The sequence below is a fragment of the Protopterus annectens genome, chromosome 11.part0, assembly GCF_019279795.1.
Source record: "Protopterus annectens isolate FY-2018-M chromosome 11.part0, PAN1.0, whole genome shotgun sequence".
Lineage (NCBI taxonomy): Eukaryota > Metazoa > Chordata > Ceratodontiformes > Protopteridae > Protopterus > Protopterus annectens.
Genome location: NC_056745.1, coordinates 691,946,139 through 691,961,759, shown reverse-complemented (window position 1 = coordinate 691,961,759; position 15,621 = coordinate 691,946,139).

The following is a 15,621-nucleotide window of genomic DNA, read 5'->3' as shown; positions in this document are numbered from 1 at the left end:
CTACTTTTAGGGATAACCCTGATTTATTTAAAATTTTTGGGGGAGAGCCAAAATTTGTGAACACAATGGGTAAGAATCTGAAATATTTGTTTGAGGACAACATCATTTTACATAATCCATTTGAGAAAGGAACTAATAAATGTGGTTGTTGCTCATACTGCAAATATATTGCCCAGACCCACCTCATTTCTACCCTTTTCTATGCCTCTGCTATATATACTAACCTATCTAAAAACAACCTCTCTAAACTTTCCACCTGTTATAATAGCATAGCTAGATTCATCACATGCTCCCCCTTTAAAACTCACCACTGCCTCAACCTCAATCAACTTGAATGGCTAGAACTGCAGAACCATATACTCTGTCAACAATTACTTATCACTCAAAAGATCCTATACCACCCCAACAACACCCCTATCCTCACTAATCTGATTACACCATATAAAAATCTAGCTGCACTATGCTCTGCTAATAAGCTCCTAGTTTCCTCGATTAAATCTAACAACAAAGCTGGTGACTCACTTTTCTCGAACACAGCAGGTAAAAACTGGAATCAGCTTCCTTCTGAATTATCAACCCTTGCTTCTACTTCTCTAGTTAAAAAACATCTTAAAGAACATCTTAAAACTCACTGGCTTTGTCCATGTACTAACCCAGACTGATATCTTTTCCCCCTTCCCTACTCCTCTAACCTTTGCCTCCAAATCTAGTTACTACTCTTTTCTTCATAGTACGAGGAAAAAATAGAAGGGCTTTGCTCTCTTAGTTGGGTTTTGCTCATACCTACTATTGTGTTTAGTATAATTTTTTAGTATAATTTTTAGTATAATTTTTATAGTTTATAATTTTATTATTATTATTTTTCTTTTGACCAATGCTGCCTCTGTATTGTGATTTTACATGTCTTTTTATATGTTGTTAACTTTGTCACTGTTCATGCTTGGAGCTTTTCTCCCCGGGCCTCTACTGAAAATGGACATATATCCAGTTAGACTAGCCCGGTCAACAAATGTAAAATAAAATAAATAAATAAAATGAAATAAATAAATATTTTGGAGGAAAAAATAATCTGTTTACCAAATAGGGCTCACCCGGTGGTTTTTAAACCAGGGAATTGCACAACAAAAGGTTTAGTTTACTTGGCTGTATGCTATTCATGTAAACATTTTTATGTAGGGAAAACAGAGAGACAGCTTTGTAAACGTATTTATGAACATGTTTATGCAATCCTACATAAAAATGACAAAAATGCTTTGTTTAGACACTCATTGGAATGTGTAGATTTTAAAAAGTTCAGATTTGGTATTTTAGAAGTTGTACATAGATCTTCAAGAGGGGGCTGGTGGGAATTGGATATTGAATTATGTGAATTAAAATGGCAATTTTTACTTTGTTCATTCCTTGAACCTGGTCTTAATGAAACCTTGTCTATAGTCCCAGTTTTAAAGTATAGGGCTTTGACCAGATGAATTTATTGTATAAAATGAGGTCTGTCTTTTTAAAAGAACATACTTTTTTTCTAATTATTCAATTGCTTAAGTGGTTAATTGATCAAATATATTTAAGCTCTTCCTCAATATACGATACACTGAGTCAAGAACTACAATAAATCCAAATAATCAGGAGCCAAGACCAGGATCCAAATAGCTACCACACAATGTAGGCAGAATAAGGCACAAGCTTAGAACACGAAGATAAAGTTTATTCCTTGAGTAAGTCACCTGGTTTCATCAATTCAAAATGCACTCATTATATACATACCCTAATTTCCTACAGCTTAATAAATTGATTGATTTATTTAGTTTAGTAATAGATGTTTAATTTTATATTTTATATAATACATCAATTCATTTTAATTAGTACCAAATTGTATTAATTGAATTAATCAATCAATCAATTTATTAAGCTGTAGGAAATTAGGGTATGTATATAATGAGTGCATTTTGAATGTGGTATTATGACTCTGATGATACCAGGTTGACTGGTGAAAGCGCTCAGTCTTGTGTTACTTCAAGGAATAAATTTTCTTTTATCTTCGTGTTCTAAGCTTGTGCCTTATTCTGCCTACATTGTGGTCGAGCTGTGGTGGTGAATATTTAAGCTCTTGCTTGGTATGCTTTTTTATTCTGATGAAGTCTTGGTATTAACCAAGATGAAAGCGCTAAATACATTTGTGTGTAGACTGGCTGATTTGGATTTATTTCTTGAAGAGCCTTGGTTTTGTGGACATTGCTTATCCTGTTGTATTTTCTGAACTCCTGCACATACAGAAAGACTAAGTATGAGTTTTTGGTGGTGACATATATGACCTTATGCCCTCCAGGTGCTTGCATTCACAAAACTTTCATAATGATTTGATTATGCCATGTCAAATATATCAAATATGGAAACGTACAGCTGTCTCTTCGGAACCTGCCATTAGCACTGGATGTCAGAATCCACTGAAATGGGAGCTGATAAGGGCTATCAACTAGTCTACTCCCTAACTGACAAGTACTTTCCAGGCAATGGGATGCTGATTCTCATTGCATGCTGCATAAGCTGCATTATCAGATGCAAGAGACTTCTTTTACAAAGTTTGTGCCACTGCTGTGTTGTCCGAGAGGAATAACACCCTTTGGTTAACTAAATGCTTCCTCCATAGTTATCACTCACATAGCCATCATGTATGGAAATGTGATGTTCTTTCTGAATCTTACTTCTTTCCAGGAACAGTAGACTCCCTGTTATCTAGCCTCTCTTTAACCAACCATCACATTTCTGCTGTAGCCCTAGCAAAAGACAACAGAGAAGAACAGCACTTTGCCTCCTCTGGGCTAAATAATGACAGACATTTGAGCTTTAGACTTCGTATCCATTAGAAAAATGCACACTGACACACATCCTGTTATTCTAGCTATTTTGTATGCATGTTCTGATTTACCAGCCATTCATTTATCCAGTCTAACATCCGGTCCCAGTGAAACTGGATACGAGGGAGTCTACTGTAATGGCATCATATTGCCACAAACCAATGTCTGATGAAAGAGGAAGTACCTGTGTATTAGTGTATGTCAATAACCCCTGTCACTCCGATTACCACACCACTAGCCCACTATAAAAACTGTTGACTTATGGCCAGATCCTGCTACACCTGCAACCGTAGTCTTACCTACTAGTATTTTATCTGAATCTCTTTTTTAATTTGTCTTCTGTAGACCTTGTACTGGTCCTATGAGGTGCCTCAACCTAAAACCAAAATTTTTGGGGTTTAGCAATGCCATAGTTTTTATTACCCTTGCTCTTTTTATCCTGTTTTATCCCTAAGCACTTTTTGCTTATGATTTGACAGCTTGAAATCCCTGTGGTTGTTTCCTGTACAGTGCATACAAATATTAATATCTGGGATGACTGTGCTATGTTGTCTTCTTCTAATAGGACCCCATTCAGTTACATAGTCTGACAAAAGATTCCCTGTCCATCACTGTGTCTTTATGCATTTCAATACTGATCAACAATTTTAAAAATAGAAGTGGGTGATGTCCTGCCTTTCCACCCAAATCCCCTGCTACACTGGGCCAAATTTTTCAAATATGATGCATGTAGAGAAGTAAGCCATTGTCATAACATGAGTAATATAAAGTCCCTTGCCAAATATTAACATCCAGCAGATTCCAGATTCTTGTCAGATGAGTTGCAGCTGAAAGAAAGTATCTGTGTTAACTAATGCATTATTCAGCAATGCATTCTGCACTATTGCATGTGCTAACAAATAGTGCATAGTTTAGCAATGCATATGGCACTGCTGCTTGTTGAAACAGTGGGTGTATCATTCAGCAATGCATACTGTACTACTGCTTGTGCTATGAGCTAGTGCACAGTTCAGCAATGCATACAGCACTGTTGCATGTGAAATGAGCAAATGGGTCATTCATCAATGCATGCTGCACTGCTGTATGTACCAAGAGATAATTAATCATTCTACAATGCATACTGTACTGCTGCATGTGCTACAAACTAGTGAATCATTCAGCAATTCACACTGCACTGCTAAAAGGAGAAGAGCTGGTCCACCATTCATCAATGCACACTGCACTGCTGCATGTGTTATGTGACAGTGCTTCATTTAGTAATGCATACTTTTGTACTGCATGTGTGAATAGCTACTGCATCATTCACCAATGCAAAATGCACTAATGCATATGCTAAGAGATGGTGCACCATTCAGCAATGCACACTGCACTACTACATGTGCTAAGAGCTAGTGCATCTTTTAGAAATGCATACTGTACTATTGACTATACCAAAATGTAGTGCATCATTCAACAATATATGTTACACTTTTGCATCTGCTAACACCAAGTGCATCATTCAGCAATACATACTGTACTGTTGCATGTATTGTTGAATTATGCACAAGCAATGCATGCTTCACTGTTGCATGTACTAAACACTAGTGTATCATTCAACACTGCATACTGCACAGATGCACTACTGTGTGTGCTAAGAGCTAGAGCATTGTTCTCTAATGCATTGGTGCTATATGCATCGGTGTATCACTCACCAATACATATAGCATTGCTGTATTCACTAAGAAGTAGAGAATCTTTCAGTAATGCATTATTCAGCTGTGCAGTATGTATCTTTCAACAATGCTAAGATCTAGTGTATTATTCAAGAATCTGTACAGCACTGCTTCATTTGTTAAGAGTTAGTGCATCATTCAGCAATGTATATGGCATAGGTGCAAGTGTTAAGATCTAGTGTATCTTTCAACAATACATACTGCACTAATGCATCATTCAAGAATGTGCGCAGCACTGCTTCATTTAACAGTTAGTATATCATTCAGTAATGCATACTGCATTTCTGCATTGCTGCATCCCTCTTGTCAATGCTTTCATTAGCTGTCTCCCCTTTTGACAGCTGTGTAAGTTGATGGTATTTACCCTTCTTCTTCTTGGCCAAGAGCTAAGGGGTAAAACTTTAAACTTATTTAGTGGCAGGGAAATGAATGACCACCTTCACCCTTCTAGAAGTGATTTCTCTCCTACTGAAATCCATGAGCATGTCAACCTGTCTACAGATTTACTTTAGTTTCCTATCTCAGTCACCTAAACTTACTTCCCTAGACTTTGATGGTAAACCTTTTCTGAGAGTCATATTTATTATTTTCCAAAACACATCACCATCAGTTCACTTATATCGGTCATCTTATGGTGACTGGAAGGTACATTCAAGAATTTTCAAACTCCTGTAGTAAGCATGGCTATCTTCCTTTCAGGCGTGTGTGCTGTTTTAGATTATTTTCTCCCTTGTGACCCCTGTATGTGAAGGCTGGAAGGGCTCCCATTATTTTGCGTATCCACATTCAACTCTACAATCTGTCTATATGTGCCACCAAGAATTGTAGGCCCAACATAGTTTTGAAGTGGTCTACTATTTCTGGTCTCCACAAAAGTGGGTACCTTGTCTATCATGTTTCCTAGTTGTAGATTTAAATGCCAAAGGCCCACCGAAAGGATACATTTAGCTGCTTCTTCCTGTGAAACTGATGATCATACCCATCATATAATATGCTTCCCTAAAAAGCAGAAAGGAGCCTGACTGCATCAGAGGTGACGGGTTTTGATTTTTTTTTTTTTTGAATAAGTTCAGTCTGTCATACTTGTAGGCTGTTTGGGGCACAAAAATTGTCAAATAAACTCAGACATGATTATTTTCCCAACAACATTAACCATATTTCTCAACTTGCAGACATTGAAAATAGGAACAAAGGCCCTTGAAAACTAGGTACATCTAGCTAAAAATGTGGTCTTCTAATTAGCATAAAATTAGAATATAAAATTGCACACAACTCTTCCCTCTTCTAGCAGGAATCTTTGATACTACTCAGAAACATGTTAAAAAAATAGAGTGACAAAAATGATGGAAAATATAAGCACATTACGTGTAAAATGTGTAGACTTTAATGAACTGTTTTGTAAAATTTTACCACACAAGATAATGTATTTTTCTTCAGAAAAGGGATGTAAGATGTGCATCTTTTTCTTTAAATTATTGTTGCCACTTTTATGTTGGTCAAGTAGTGCATGTGCTTTGTGTATTAGAGAGCTTAGAAAAATTACATGTGATGAGCGGGATTTAGAAAGTTGTGTGAAGGGGAAAATGAAGCCTGAAAATAGGTACATACCTGCGAAATCTGAACATCTTGTGCAAGGGTAAATCAGACCTGAAATAACAACAATCCTCCAAATCAGGAGCAGTTCAGAGGTCTGACACTATGTCATGTCAAGCATCCTTTGCCAGTCTAGTGGCACAAATGTATTAATAACAATTGTAAATTTTGCACAATTAGGCAATTCCATACAGCTACTTCTTTACCACTATACTTATTCTCCTCTGTAAATGTGTTTGAAAACATAGCTCATGCCCAAGGAGTAATGGAACACCTGCCTACAAGAATGGTAATCTGCCTGCTCAGTAACAAATAAATGAATAAATATATAAATTAAAAAAAATACCAGCAGTGCATATCTCAGTGCACTGTCCTGTGGTGCACTAGTTGTCTGTCATTCTCATTGTTAGTCTCTCTATCGCTCTCTGTCCCTCTTGCTTTCCCTGTCGTCTCTGTTTCAGGTGCACTTGGTAAAGGAAACAACATTAACTCTAATCACAGAGATATTAAGTCTGCTGTATCTGTTGGGAGCCCACATAATGATGTTAATGATGAAGCTGAGTTTAAATAAGACCTGATTGTGATTAATTGGTTCTACAGCTGTAGTAAACATTCACATCTAACCCTTGTATGATTATGATTTCATTTATACATGGACTAGTTAAAAGATGAGAAGGAAATAAAAGTCTATTGATTTTTAGAATGCACATAATACCACCCAGTATTAAGAGTTTCTACGTTTTTGGCTTTTTCTTTTTTTTCACTTTGCATCTTTGATCTGAACTTCAAATTTCCTGCAAATGTACACATACAGGGATGACTACCCTGTCTTCCCAGTTGCAAAAGTCTGACCTGGAGCCACTGAATATATTTCGGGGGTCAGTGTGTGTTGTAGGTAGCATGTTAACAGTGGATTAAAGGCCTCCATTATCCATGAAATATCTCCAGGATTTAACTGCTAAGAAGGACTGTACCCAAATGTTAAATGCTACACAGAGCAAGCTTACAAGCTTACAGGAGGTATTGTTTAAGCCCTCACAAAAGTTGAATACTTTTATAAGTGGAAAAGCAATGCTATGTGTAATGAACCAAGGCAAATGCAAGACCCCTTGAAAGCAGCTACCTTAACTAGATAGGTGAGGTTAACATTTATTTGTAATCATGGCAGTAGAAAAACCCTGACTTTGCAGTCCTTAGGGGAAGGATGTACAGATGAAAGCAAATTATTCCTGCCTCCAAATATCATGTATATGAAACATGCCATATACTATTGATCATGTCACATTGATGTGACAAAGAGCAAACCAGATACTCCACGAATGACCAGTCAAGCCAGTGTTAATAAAATAAAAAAAATCATAGTGTTATGTATATAAGCTTGTATTGCTGAAACATAATTTCTATTACTGTTAAACATACAGTCTGTTCTACAAATGTTTTACAAATTCCCTTTAGAATTCATGGGCAATTAAATATCATCTGTGCAAATTTTGATACTCCAGTGCTGAATGCAAAAAAGGAATTCCAATGCATACTCTGCATAATTGTATATTTATTTCCTTTTAATTATTAAAATGTCTTAGGATGAAATTATTCTCTAGTGTCCAATATACTACATTAGAGCAATGATTTACATATTTGACATATTAAATATGTTGATGTTTTTGTACATATATTTAATTATTATTGCATTTGTATAATTTCCTCTTTTATGAATGAGTTCAGTATTTGCATTAGCTTTTGGCTTAGGTAATCACAGAACATTGCCTTTGGACCACCTCATATACCCAGCTATGATACAGAAAAAAAAATACTGAAGTTCCAGCTATACTCAGCAACATAACTTATACATATGTTATAAACCATAAAGGAAAATCTAAGGATTGTTAAGCTTAAAGGTATCTATCAGAACGTAATGTATTAGAAGCATGATTAAAATTCATATTCTTATGTCCAATTATTCATTATGTCTAAATAAGAGGTCTACTGACATTTATGGTGCATCTCAAGCTAATACGGTGATGCCTAGGAAACAAAAATAGATGTTCTCAACTGCATATGTGAGTTCTAGGTGAAAGGATAAGAGAAAACTCATCAGGGATCCAAACTGGCTTGCCATGTTTCTGGCAACATGTCTCCATATACTCCTTATAGTAGACTGCAGCTGTTGCTATTGTTGTTGACAGCAAACACAAATGAACAGGGGCAATAACATTTAATCTGAAAGCCACCCCAAAGCATGCTTGCCTGATCCATACCTTTCAACATGCAAACATTGAAAACAGGAACAAAGGCTCTTGAAACATAGGAACATTCAGCTATGACTCTGGACATCTAATTAGCATAACATTTGGATACCTAATAGCACATAACTCTTCCCACTTTTAGTAGAAATGTGGGATACTACAGAACCACATTTAAAAATAGACAGTGACAAAAATGATGGAAAAATATAAATACATTTTCAAAGAGACTGTGGTAAATGTATAATTGCATTGCAAAATCCTACCACACAATTTCATTTATTTGTTATTCAGGAAAAAAGAAGATGTAAGATGTGAACCCTCATTGTTTAAACTATTGATACCACTGTTGGTTATGTAGTATGGTTTTCTGTATTCTAGGCACCTTTGAAAATCACATGTGATAAGAGGGACTCAGAACATTGTCTGAAGGGATAAATCAAGCATGAAAATTGTGGCATACCTCCAAAAATGGGACATTCTAAGCCAGGTCATTAAATAGGAATGTTCCTCCAAAACATGGATAGTCTGGACTGAACACTGCTGCAATTAGGCTATACTTCTCAAGTTTATGGGCAGGATTCACGAAGCCTTCATGTAAGAGTTACAAGGCTTACACGGAGGCTGCAGTTAAACAGTGTGACGTCAGCATGTCATGCATATGCATGAGGGCATGCTGAATCACACCTAAGGCTAACACGGTCCATGGAAGACAGTAGGGGGCGTGTCAGTAGGGCGAGCCCTGCAAACGGACACGCCCCCAGAAGAGTAAAAGTCCCGAAAGTAAACCCCCACGACAGAGTCCGTGTAAATGTGAATAAACACAACACAACACATGCCCCCACAGGCTATGAACATAAAATGTATAAATGAACATCTTATATATTTTTTTATAAGTTGTAAAGATGTTTGCCCGTGAGTGTACTCATTTGTGCGGGCATGCCCGGCACTCAGCCACAGTTAGCAGTCAGTGGAAAAGCATATAAGAACTAAATATGCAAAGTAAGACAAGAAGCAATAGCGTAGCGGTAGAGATGTTGGCTAAAGAAGAGGCAGTCATGGTTCAAGCCCCCACAACATCAGTTTTTATTTTTAGTGAAATAAGCACGAAACAAGTCCCTGACATATATGTACATATATAAAATTATATTTAATGTAAAATGTAATGAAATGGGCCATGTATTTTGAAGAAATGTGAGATAAAAAATAAAAAAAAATGTTAGATGTGCCCATAGCTGAGCTACAGTCTAACAAGTTGAGGATATCTGCTTGTAGGTGAGCAGTGTTTTAACAGGTGTAAAATGAGTGCCCGTAGGTGAGCAGTGTCTTAACAGGTGTAAAATGAGTGGCCGTAAGTGAGCAGTGTTTTAACAGGTGTAAAATGAATGCCCGTAGGTGAGCAGTGTTTTAACAGGTGTAAAATGAGTGCCCGGGGTTGAGCAGCATTTTAACATGCTGAAACTGTGTGCCCATAGCTGAGCTGAGCGTAATATGCGTGCTGACTGCCAAACGATGTGTAAACCGGCGTAACCCATTTGCGTGGAGCTGCGCACCACGCCAACAAGCTAACCGATGGGCAACGTTGAGCAAGCTGTATCAAAACTACCTTTACACAGACATACCTCCTAGCCTGTGTAGACAGTCATAAAATATAAAAAGCAATGGCCAGGTTCAAACCCAGGATACCATGCACCATAGTCAAAGTACTGAACCACTAAGCCATGACAATTGCACTTAGCAATGCAGTAATAGCATATATATAGTAATGAATAGAAAGAGGAGCATGACAAAGCAGGTTTTGTGAAGCTGATACAATTCCAAAATGGCCAATCACAGATAAGTGCAGGAAAAACGGCATATATAAGCCCCATAGGCGGGAATACACAGCATAACTGATTGTAGAACCGACTTGCAGCCAGGATGTCAGGTGTAGGTGAGGGTAGTTGCTTCCGAGCACAGAGGTGGGGCATTGAGGAGTCCAAATATATGGTTTGGCTCCTCGTCCATAATCATGAGACCCAATTCATGCAGGGCCAGGTCCTGTGGGGAGCATATAGGGCTGAGGCATGGGACCGGTTGGCTCATGATCTCACCAGTGCCACAGGAATACCAAGGACTGGTGAGCAGGTCTGTCACCACCATGCGGACCTGAAGAGACGGAAGCAGGACCAACTGAACCGTTGGATCCAGGAGGCCCGGCAAATGCTCAATGCCCCACTACTGAGTAAGTTACATGTAATTATTTATGTAAGAAATTAACCTAGCTGATATTATGGAGATGTGTATTCCAATATTACTTTATTTATATTACAGCTGCAGGTGTCCGTTCTGCAAACAGTCAAGCCTATGGTGATAGGCTGGTGTGGTTGCGCCACCAGGCAGGTCAGTAATTCTCTCCCTGTAACTGTAAATAAATATATAAGTATGACAGTTAGCAAAAGAGTGCAGTGTAGTCACTAATTAATAAAATGTGCAAGTAACAGTGTAAGAGGGTTTGCAAGTATTGCTTGTTTACAAAAGTGTGACGCAGCCTGTAATCCAAACATAAAAATGAAACAAGTCTGAAATAAAGATGTCCCACCTGTAATGTAATAGTACATAACCTGCAGCAGGCTGAAACGTACAGCTGCAGAAGCTGAGTAAAACACGTGTGAACTATATTCCTGTTAAATACAGAAACATGACATAAGTGAGACTGTTGGAAAGGATTGTTATAACTACAGGTAAAACATGTCAATAAAGCCTAGAATTAAGTACCATCCTGAATTGTAAAAATAAAACAACTGAGAGAGTGTGAGAAAGAGGTATGAATCCACCAATAACATAGTAATAACTCCTGAATAAAGTATACTGCAGTCAGTAAAGAATGAAATGAATGTGACAGGCAGAACCAAACAGTAACATGTGTTGAAAACAGTACTGCAGCTGGAATGTGTGTCCCAAAATCTGGATATGTTGCTCTCAGTCTGCAATATGCAGATAGTATGGTTGTCTGAAATACCAAACATCCACATTTGTCTATAGCTATATAAAGCAAATGTAGCAGGATGATGTAGCTGAACAGAGCCAGATATGAATGTGTATGAATAAAAATGAAAATGTATATTGATGTAGCAGTAACATTCCTATCACCAACTTGAAGTAGTTATCACATAGGAAACTGTAGGTAGAACTGTAGTGTGTATATATCTGCAGCTAGTAGAAATGTACAGCATATGTATTGGTATTTGAAGTTGTTAATTATATTTTCTTCACCCTACCCTATAACCACATACAATCCATTCCACGTGAAATTGGTATGTGCAATCACAATTAACACCCCTGGACATTTGTCCTGTTGGTTCATACATATTTGCATGTACGTTGATGCAGCTGCCCTGTTCATACATCCAAACCTGATGGCCTGTTGCCATCAATCAACCCTGCATGTTGTTGGATTGTGTATTGCTGTTCAAATTATGCATGTGTTATGCTTGCTGTTCAATGGCTTGAATATATGGGTGTTTGGTTAATGGGAATACTAATGCGTGCTGTTACAACTAATTGTGAATGGTATTGTACGTTACTAACCCAAACTGTCATAACATAATGCAAAACATAGGACGACAGGGAAGGTGGGTTCCAGCGGACCCACCTCTCCCTCCTCAGCTGGCGAGTGCACCTGGCAGTAGTGCCCAGGCTGGACCCTCCTCCCGTGGCCCTGTGCCACCTGCAGGTGGAAGCGCTGCAGGGGATGGGGCTCGTCCCCCCTCTGCAAGCATGGCCGGAGGAGAACATCCACTCACCCTCCGTAGTGTCCGGACTGTGGTGCGTAGGGAGATCCAGCACGCTGTGCTTGGGCCCCTACACCAGCTTGAGGCATGGGTGGCACAACTCACGGGCATGCCTGCTGCCCGGCCTACACAGCCCACAGCACATCCCCGTCCTGCGCAGTGAAGGCACAGTGGCAACTGCCCATGGGTGTGGATCTCAGTTCCACTGTTGTCATCTGTGGGCTCATGGGCTCGAGATATCCAAACATCTGTCCCCGTCAATTGTGTAACCCCCCCACATGTGTCATACACCGCCCCTGTATGCGTCTTGTTTGCCTTGCCTGTTAACCTACCCAACCTACCTCCCCAGCTATACTGACTTCCTGTACCTGACATACCACTCTCACCTGAAAAAAGGGCACTCTGTACCCACAAAAAAATTATGCCCGATACATAGCTGCCCATTTTGCACACATGTCTGCTGGACATGTAAACTGTCAATTACAATTGGCTGTCCAACAAGTATTATTGTTGTCCTTATACCTCTCTCAGGGGTGGAAGGTTTCAAATGTCACACCAAATTACAAACATATGCACAGCTGTTGCTGATGAAGAAATGGGCAGCTATGGGCCTTACCTACATCCTTCCTGCAAAACCCGAGCTTGTTTCCCTACTGTCCCACCCTCTTTGTGACCCCTTTTTCACCACTTTCCTATCTCCCCATTTTCTTTTCTTTCAAAGAAAATAGCGCAGGTGTGCATGAGAGTAAGCACTTTTAAGCAGTAGTAAGCGGGTGTGCGCAAAGCTAAGCGGCAGTGCGCATGCGTGACCTCCGCAAACCAGCGCTAAACCACTTACAACTGCTTAAAAGTGCCTTAGTCACTCTGAATGACAAGGCCTGTAGTTTCCTCAGCAGCAAAATAAAATACCTCCCTCAGTCTCGAACCCAGGACCTTGGAAATACTAGTCTGCATGATTTACCACTAAGCCATGAGTGCTATACAAGAATATTGTGCTGAAAGAAATATATCATAAAATACTAGGAATTAATTTAAAGGGAATATACAAGTCTAGCACACAAAGCATGTCATGTATATTTACTGTCAAATCTAGTGGATTTGTAAAATAGTACTGTGTGCTGAGAAACAGTCATGCTAGTTGGTAGCTACTAGGTAATAATGTCACAGTATCATCTGGCAAGCCACACACATACTCAGAGCAGGATAAACACAGCCATAGTTGAATAGTTAAGAGTGCAGACATAGCAACTGTGACTGAATTACAGGGATGTCCCTGATGTGAAAACAAATGTCAACTGTGCCCCACTGACACCCTGCCAAATGTACTAACAGTAGCTTACAGAACAACATGCATTGCAGTGTCTACAACACAGCCTGAAATATGAGAGACATACCAACCCTTACACTCACAGAACAGTCTCCACAGCAAACCAGCATGGTCCCCACCCTGATAATCTGAATGGGCTACACCTACCTAACAGACCTTTTTATAGCACAGGTCTGTAATCACAGTGAGAACTGCAATCACTACACAACAGGCTGCATGCAATTAGTGAATGCTGACTAACAATTGGTGCAGAGGCCATCACATGGACATGTGCAGATACCTACAAAAGCATCCTGTACTCCCAGTCCACACATGCAATATTGTCATTGCACCCACTGGAGGTAGAGAGAGAGAGAGAGAGAGAGAGAGAGAGAGAGAGAGAGAGAGAGAGAGAGAGAAAAAAAAAAAAAAAAAAAAAAAAAGAAATAAAGAGAAAGAAATAACAAGCCGGAAACATCTAGGCAAAGAGGCAGACAGCAGGCCAAGCAACTGCAAGCCTACACAAACAGCTGCAACAAACACAGGTAATGTAAAGTACTACTATAATACTCTACATACTGTGAACCCTCCAGATGTGTTATTGGTCTGTATCTATGTATATGAGGATGTGCATAGGGACGGGGACATACTGAAACTTTCACTGAAGGCTCCACATACATATGCATGTGATGGTAGCTATGTGCACATAGCAATGTAGGTTGTAGTGCAATGTACAAGTAGGTGGTACAGTAATGGGTGTTCAGCAGCGTACTGTGTGTATACATATGTGGACCTAAAAAGGAGTAAATATATATATATATATATATATATATATATATATATATATATATATATATATATATAAAACATGTGTATACGTATGTATATTGAGATATGTATGTATACATATATATATATATATATATATATATATATATATATATATATAATATGCATATGTGTATACATAGATAGACAGGGATGTAGAAATACATAGACAGATATAGTTTCACAGTGGCATAGTATAGTACTAGGCTATCTGCAGACAGTGTATAGAATAGAATTAGAAACCTGCGCCTCTGTATAGTAGTGACACAGTGAAGTCCCCCCTACATAATAGCATTAGTGTACTGTGCCTCTGTCTAGTAGTGACACAGAGATGACCCCTGCTGTAAACCTATGATCTCCCATCCACTTGTCAAGAATGCACATGAAGATTGTCAGTGAGGGTCTCTGCCTAACATGAACTGGGATCCTGTTCCACAGTATGGGAAGCCTCTTAGTGATGGATCTGTCCCTACAGTATGTCCTATTCATATGTGTGCTGAGGTTTAAATCCATAACTGTTGTGCTTCTGATGGATTTGGATTGTATGAGGTGGAACATGTCCATCACTACCAGATTGGACATGGCCTACTACATCAGGCACAGATCACCCCTACGTAGGCAGTATGCTATGGAATAGAGCATGACTTACGTTAGTCTGGCAGCATATGACAGGTGTTGCAGACCCCTGATCCACTTGGTGATGTACTCATGGGGTCCCCCTAGCTGTTGCAAGTGCCAGGTGAGGTACATACCAAATGGGGTATAGTACACAGTCATGGGCCTGATAAGGGAGGAGTATAAGGGTACAATGACCCCTTTTGATGTGGATGTGAATCCCTTCATGATAAGGTGGGCAAGGTAGGACGTTCATCCAACCACTTTGGCAATGTGGGTGTCAAATGAGAAGTCAGCATTGCACAGTGTCACCAGGTCTCTGATTACTTTGTCTGTACTCAGTGGGTTATTCTCTATGTGATAATATGTAGGTACCTTGTCCGTCCAAAAGGGTATGAGTATACATTATGTGGCATGCAGTGTCAGGCCATGACTCCGCCACCAGTTGTTGGTATCCGTGAGGCCTGTCAGTAGGATGTATGTGTCAGCAGGTGTATTGCCTATGGTGCCTAGTATGCAGTCATCTTTGAACATTGTCAGCCACTACCCTCCCAAGTCTGCTTCCACATCTGAGAATGATATGCCGAACATGATTAGTCCCAGGACAGAGCCCTGTGGGACACCACATGTAACTGGCTCTGAGTCTGACATGGCACCAGTGAAGTTGACTATAGGGTTTCTATCCGTTAGCTGGTTTGC